Source organism: Heterocephalus glaber, unplaced genomic scaffold (genome assembly GCF_053883595.1).
Source record: "Heterocephalus glaber isolate CG9 unplaced genomic scaffold, H.glaber_assembly_v1.0 deba00001761, whole genome shotgun sequence".
NCBI classification, from domain to species: Eukaryota; Metazoa; Chordata; class Mammalia; order Rodentia; family Bathyergidae; genus Heterocephalus; species Heterocephalus glaber.
The window spans coordinates 3334438-3342233 of NW_028258458.1; the positions used below are offsets into that span (position 1 = coordinate 3334438).

The window sequence follows — 7796 nt, forward strand, 5'->3', positions numbered from 1 at the left end:
CCACCCCTCCCCCCAAGACTGGTATTCGTTCTGTTGGTTTTCCAATGGCACATGATGTGTCTTTATTTCTAAATACTTACAATTCCAGTTCACCCTCATGACTCTTCACTCACTCCTACATGTCCGAGCACTTTTCTGTATCTTGGTACATTCTTGTCAGCTTTGATAACTGAAATATTCCTTTCTTGTTCAGCTGAACAAAGCACTGATATCTGCTAGAACTGCATTTACTGAAGCCAAATCTTTCATTTAAAAAGAAAAGCCCACGTTACTCTCTAAATGCTGACTTACTCCTTTCTTACAATTTCTATTAAAAAGAATCTACAAAGCCAGACATGGTGGTGCATCTGTACCCCAGCTCTCTGGGAGGCTGAGGCGGGAGGCTGACAAATTTGAGCCCCAGCCTGGCAGTTTGGGGACTTAGCAAGACTCTGTCTCAAAATGAAAGCTCAGCCCAAGGCCCTGGATTCCATCCCCAGTACTGCAAAACAACAAAGCCAAACCAAATTTCATTCTGCCTCAAAGTTTTGAATTTCACTCTATAGACAAATTATGAGAGACATTTTGGTGACTCCTTGGAACTTCACTGATAATAGTTGAAATTTTACTGATCTAATGAAAACAACCAAAAACAATTTTTTTTACTGATGATGTAGTTTTCTGTCAAGCTAGTTTCCCTTTTCAGGGAATAAAGTTTTGCCACAAGCAAGTCCTCAGGTCTCAGTGGCAAAACCATGACCCATCAACATTATTTCTTTTGAGTTTCTACTAAACTTTTTTTTTTTTTGGTACCAGGGATCGAACTTGGGTCCTTGCGCTTGGGCAGCAGCAGCAGCAGCAGCAGCAGCAGCAGCAGCAGCAGCAGGCGGCAGCAGAACCACTGAGCTAAATCCCCAGCTGAACGTCATTTCTGAAAAGTCTCACTGCTTTTGTTTGGTGGTTGTTTTGTGGCGCTGGGGGTGGAATCCAGGGCTCCAAACATGCCAGGCAAGCGCTCCCCACTGGACCACACCCCTGAGCCACAAACTGTTAAGAGACACCGAACTGGTAAAATAAAAAGCGTTCATGTATGTATTTGCAGTGCCGGGGATGGAACCCAGGGCCTTTATTTTTACTTTGAGACAGGGTCTCGCTAAGTTCCTCAACTGCCCAGGCTGGGCTGGAACGTGTGACCTTCCTGCCTCAGCCTCCCTGAGTGCTGGGATGACCCGCGTGCGCCCCGCGCCCAGCTTCCCTGCTGCTGTGTGGGTCCCCGGGGGATCTTGATGCTCGGATCCTGAAGCGAGCGAGGCCAGCCTCGCAGCATTATTTCCGGTTTTGATTGCAATGCACGGCTTTGAGCAGGGCCTGCATGTGGTACTGAGGACACTGGTTGCCATAAGCATCCAGATCTTTGTCTTAAAGTTTGTGTTTTTCATTCCCAAACTGCAAGCCCAGTGAGCTGTCCACCAACAGCAGCAGATCTGCCACAGGCTCCCTGGCTCCACAGGCCTCGGCTGTCCCGCGCACACCTTGCTGCAGACCCCGCGGTCTGGGCCTGGATACTCGGCTCCACCACACACTGATCACCGACACAAAAACTGCAACTCAGAAACCCTAACAACCAAGTAACACTCGAGTGTCTGAACCAGAGCCAGCCTCAGAGAGATGGATAAAGGTCATGGGGCGCTAGGTCCTCACAGCTCAGAACACTGAGTTCCATCTCCACCTCTACCGTGGACGACGGGTGACTCCTCGGGGATTATTGCCAGCCTGTGTGCAGCGTCCTGGTGCACACTGAGCAGACGGTCCATCCTGGCCGGAGACATCCAAGGACAGGCAATGTCTTCGGGGACAGAGGGGCAGGGCTGGAGCGATTGGTCAGAGAAAGAATTCTCAGAGACGGAAGGAGGTGCAGGGCCCTTGCGTCCTGCCTTCCTGTGAGCAGCTTCTGGGTCGGGGTCTGATGCGGATGGGTAGCAGAGGATCCCAGCATGTGGGGCACCAGCGGGAGGTGCTGTGCTGCAGCTGCGGTGAGGGTTTGACCCCCGAGGGGCACGAGTGCGAAAGTTGGCCTCATCGTGGTGATGTCACGAGGTCCTGGGACTCTTCAGAGGTGGGGGCGGCGGGCGTGGAGATGCATGCTGTCATCCCAGCACCCAGGGAGGCTGAGGCAGGAGGCTCACAAGTTTGAGCCCAACCAGGGCGATTTAGGGATTTTGTAAGACCCTGTCTGAAAATGAAGAACGGGCCAGGGGATGGAGCTCAGGGTGAAGGCCTGGGTTCAGTCTCCAGCATTACAGAGAAGAACAAAGGCCGAGCCCCTCTGGACACGTTCAGGTCACCTCGAGGCGCTGCGCTGGGCAGGAACTAATGCGGCTCCTGTGGGCCGTGCTTAGATCTGGATGGAAACTGTTAGCGGCGACACACAAGCCCCTCCTGTTCCGCTTGTGACCGCTCGGGGTCCCCAGCCAGCCCGCCCCGGGCCCTTCAGCCTCCAGGACCATGAGCTGGACAAACCCATTTCTCCCCACCTCACCCAGACGTGGGGCTTTTGAGGCAGCGTGGAACGTGGGCTGACACAGGGTGTGGGTGGGCAGCTTCCTCCGGGTGACCAGGGCTGACCCTCGGGAGGACCTGGAGACTGCAGACACCGCGGGAGTGGGGAGCCCAGCCGTCGCCTGGCAAGCTGCGTCCCCACCAGCCGCGGGACGCTCCCTCCTGGGGATCGACTCCCATAGCCGTGGTGTGGCCGGAGCCCCGGGCCATCGCGGTGGGCGGCAGAGTGGCTGGCGTCACTGCTGAGGGGGAGGCAGGGGGTGGCGGGTCAGAGCGGCAGACAGCGCCTGCGCCCGTCCTGTGGCTCCAGGGCCATGGGGGCTCCCCCCTCACCCAGGTCTCCAACTCCCTGCTTCTGGGCCTCTCTCAGGACCCCGGGCAGCAGCGGCTCCCGTGCGTCCTCTTCCTGGCATGTACCTGGTCACGGGGCTGGGGAACCTGCTCAGCGTCCTGGCCATCGCTGCCGACCCCAGCCCCACACCCCGTGTCCTTCTTCCTGGTCAGCCTGGCCTTGGTGGACATGAGCTTCACCTCCACCACCACCCAGGACGCTGTCTGAGCGTGTGCCGAGACACGGGGGCATCCCCTGTGCCCCTCACCCACCTGTTCTTCTGCATCTGGTTCGCCAGCAGCCAAGGCTTCCTGCTGACTGCCATGGCCTGCGACCACCACGCAGCCACCTGGCACTTGCTGCACTACTCTGCGTCCGTCCGTCACGCCCCGGCTGTGCGGCCTGCTGGTGTCTACGTCCTGGGCCACCACCTTCGGGAACGGCCTGACCCATACCGTGCTGCTGACCTGCCTGTCCTTCTGCGCCCACAACAGGGTCCCCCGCTTCTGCGACCCCAGCCCCCTGCTGAAGCTGGGCTGCTCAGACACCGCACTCAGCAGCGTGCTGGTCTGCACCATGGCACCCTGCCCAGCACCACGCCCTTCGTGGGGATCTGGTCTCCCCCGTGCGCATCTGTGCCGCCCTGCTGAGGATGCCCTGGTGGGAGGCAAGCACAGGGCCACCTCCTCCTGCGGCTCCCACCTCTCCGTGGCGGGCCTGCTCTGCGGGACGCGCATCGGGGTGTACTTCAGCCCCACGCCTCCCCACACGGCCCAGCAGCACAGGGCAGCGGCAGTGATGGACACTGTGCTCACCCCAGGCTGAACCCCTTCATCCACAGCCTGCCAAGCTGCGACACGAAGGGCATGCGGGGGCCCTGGTCCGCAGGAAGCGGTTGTCACGAAGTGACCTTGGGCCCGGAGGTCCAGGTCCCCACAGAGCGTCCACCTATCGTGCAGTCCCCAGTCTTAAGCTGTCGCTTTCAGTTCACTTGGCTCTGTTCTTCCAGTGCTGCTTCGGGAGCCTGCAGGTCCCCCAAGGCCTGGCGGTGGGAGGTGAGTAGCTCATGAGGAGCGAAGCTTCTCTAATTTCAGCCACCCCATCCCGGCCTGACCTCCGCACCCGTCAGATCTGCAGCATTAGGAGCTCAGACACCCCTGGGAACCCAGCGTGGCAGAGACCCAGGGTGCACACACCGTTCAGTCATCCCTAGCGGCCAGCGCCCCAATCCCTGGTCCGTGGAAAGTTGTCTCCCACAAAACCAGCCCCTGGGGCCCAAAAGGTTGGGGACCACTGATTCCAATGTCTTCCAAGGGGACACAGGAAGGAACAAACACCGCCCAACCTTGCTAGGCTGGAGGAACGTGCACGGTGTAGAAGGGCCTGGGAGCCAGAGGGACCGGAATTCAAATCGTGGTTCAGGTTGAGGTTCAAGGTCAGCATCACCACGAGAGTCTTCCTCGTGCATCACCCTGTGGTGGAAGAAGGAAGGGCCAAAGAGGGAGAGGAGAAAGGGCTGGCCGCCCCACTTCTATGACGAACGCACTTCCATGGTGACTGGTTCCTTCCACCCTTACAATGTTGTCACCCTCGTTAGCTCTCTATTGCCCTTAAGAAAAGCCAGAGCATTGAGCACTGTGCCCCTCAAGCACCCCTCATGTGTTCCCACGACTCAAGCCCAGGCAAAGGGACACTGAGCAGGCGAGGACCAGGATGTGTAGACAAATGTTGGAGGGATGCTGGGAACTGGGAAAATCAGTGCTACCTGTAGGAGCTGCTGTCTCACCTTTTTCGCTGCTGAGACACAACACCTGATACCCACAGCTTGAAGGAGCAGAGTTTTACTTGGGCTCATGGTTCAGTCCATGGTCAGCCAGCTCCAAGGCAGGACATCATGGCAGAGGAGAAGCCGCTCACAGCGAGTCAGCTTTGGCACCTCACAATTCAGTCACCTTCCCAGCAGACGGGGCTTGGGGAGCCATTCTTGATCTGAACCTTAACATCCCACACCTGGCCCTCAAAAGACTCATAGGTATCTCTTTTTGCAAAACGCACTTAGTCCACGTCTAAGAGTCGCCAAAGTCTTAACAGTCCCAGCACTGCTCAGAAGTCCGGCTCCAGCCGCCTCTGAGACCCAAGGCAAACTCTTCCTGGGGCCCTCTGTGAAAATCACGAGAAAGTTAAACACTGCCGATGCACAATGGCACAGGGGAAACAGTCCCACTCTGAAAGGGAGGAACAGGTAGAGGGGAACGCGACCAAACAAGACCAAAACCGAGCAGGCCAGACATTAAATCCCACAGCTCTACGTCCAGCACCTGGGCCAGGCTGTGGCGAGATCCGAACCCGGCGAGCTCCTCATCCTGGAGCAGCTGCCTTCCTGTCTGAACGCAGTCAGCTGCTCCTGACCACACAGTGGGACAGTGAGCTGGTGACTCCACTGCACGGGAGTTGGAGTTGAACAGAAACTCAGTAGCGGTAGCTGGGTGCTCGACAGAGCCCCATGGAGAGCCACGGCCACTGCTGCTCCTGGGCACCTCGGGTCCTCTCTGGTGACTTCTGTCACCTGCTGCCCGCAGACCTCCTGCCACCTTCCCGTCCAGCGTGCCACCCCCGGAAGGCACTGGCTAGTCCAGTGGCACAGGACATTCTGTGCACCTCCTGGTGACTGTCATGTCCCGTGGCCACCACGGGGCCCACCTGTTGATGCTAGCGAGTCACAGTTGGCCCCATCCTTTCCCACTAATATCTTTGTTTGTTTTTTGGTACCGAGGGGTCGAACTCGGGACCTTGTGCTTGCAAGGCAGGTGATGGAACCACTGAGCTAAATCCTCAGCCCTCCCACTAATATCTTAATGACCCTCCTCCCCCAGGCACCTCTGGATGTCTCCCCCGTCTCAGCAACCTGCCCCACTGCCCCAGGCCGGCTGGGCTCTGGGCATCCCAGGCCCCATCTCCCAGTGCGGTTGGTCACACGGGGCATCTCCAGGCCGTAACGGGGAGCCTGCGTACTTCTCCAGTCCCATGGCACTGCTGTGTCTGTAAGCTGGCCACGCCGCACCCCTCCTGTCCCCAGTCCAACTTCTTCTGGTTTCCATTACAGTAAACCGCAGTCCAAAATATTAAGTGGAAAGTTCCAGAAATAAATAATATGTAAGCCTGCAGCTGTGTGGTATTCCAAGTAGCACACGGAAACCTCCCGCCGGCCTGCCCGTCCCAGCTGGGGCTTGAACCTCCTCTGTCCCTCGTCCCTGTCTCTCAGGAGCCCTGTGGGCTTTGGCCTGCCGGGGTCACAGCACTGTGACCCCATGCCCTGCCCACGACCCTGACACTGTCCCTCGGCTGCTGTGGCCCTGCTGCCCCTACCACAGACACTGTGCTGCCTTGTGTCCCGAGAAGCAGGCTGAGTAGAGCATGGGAAGGTTTCCTTTTTTGCTGAATGGGAGATGGAGCCCAGGCCCTTCCTACTCCACTGCACCACCTGCCCTCTTATTTTTCATTTGAGACAAGGCCTGGCTCAGTCACTAAGTTGCACAGGCTGGGCTCAGATTTTCGATCCCATTAAGTCCGCCTCCCAGAGTGCTGGGGTCACAGGCATGTGCCACCAGGTCATTCTTAATCAAGCCATAAGCCGGGCGTGGTGGCACATGCCTGTGATCCCAGCACTTAGGAGGCTGAGGCAGGAGGATCGCACGAGTTCAATCACAGTGAGACCCTGTCTGACAAAATCAAAGTAAATAAATACATAAGGCAGCAAGAGGCTGCAGAGGGTTCCAAATCCCCTAGAAGCAGACAGACTCGGGTTCGAATCCTGCCTTTGCCACAGCCCAACTGAGCGACCTGGGGCGCCACTTCAGCTCCTGGGCCCTGCATGTGCGTAAGCTGGGGTTCTGCGGGGAGCGCACAGGTCCCCAGTGCCCAGCAGGATCCGTGGCGTGTCCTCTCCTCAGCCCCTCAGGGTTAACCCGAGCCTCTGCCGACCTCCACCAGCACCCCCACCAGCTTTGCTCGTTCACCTTATTTCTTTCTTCATTCATTCATCTTTCTTCGCTTGCTTGCTTGAGGTACTAGGGATGGAACCCAGGGCCTTCGCACTGAGCTGCACCCCCAGCCCTTTTCTTTTTTATTTTTTAAAACGAGGTCTCACTAAGTTGCTAAGTTGCCTAGGCTGGCCCTTGAGCCTCTGACCCTCCTGCCTCGACCTCCCCAGTGCTAGATGCACCCCACGGGCGCCCTCCGCGCCCGGGCTTCCTTCCTCCGCACCGGAACCAACCCCGAGCCGCCAGCCAGCCGCGGGAGGGGCCAGGGCGTGCACTCTGCTGCCCCCGGAGGCCGGCAGCGCCACCGCACCCGCCCGGGACTCCGCCCTGCGGGGCCCCGCCCTCTCACTTTCCCTCCACCTGGGCTCGGCTGGCCTCCCGAGCGAATGCCTCACCCTTCAGTGTTTTTCTTTTTTCAGACCTGGAATGGAACCCAGGGCCTTCGCACTGAGCAGCACCCCCAGCCCTTTTTATTTTTTATTTTGAGTCAGGGTCTCACTGCGTCACTAAGTTCCCCAGGCTGGGCTCAGACTAGCTATCCTCCTGCCTCAGCCTCCCAGGGAGCAAGGTTCACAGCTGTGGAGCCCCTGCTTGGCTCACCCTTGAATTCCTGCCTCAGGGGCCCCTTTTGGGGAGCCCATCTGGAGACACCCCAGTGCCCCCTGAAATTCAATCCACCCCGTCCCTGCCTCGGGCCCCATGTGACCCTCAGCCTGAGCCCTGCCGGCACCCGCGTCCTAAGCCTTCAGGGACACGGTGTGTCCCCGGTGCTCTATCCACGCCCCCGACTCTGTGTCCAGGTGGGGACAGGGCCCTGCCTCTGTTTACCCATCTGTCCCCAGGAGCCTGCTGGAGACATAAAGGCAGCTTCCAGCAGCCTCGTGCCC

At 58.4% G+C, this 7796-nt stretch overlaps 1 pseudogene; it reads left to right on the forward strand.

Moving 5' to 3' along the window:
- The first annotated feature begins 1951 nt into the window (after positions 1-1951).
- Positions 1952-5500, forward strand: LOC101700936 (olfactory receptor 1F1-like; annotated as a pseudogene).
- Positions 5501-7796: the final 2296 nt, after the last annotated feature.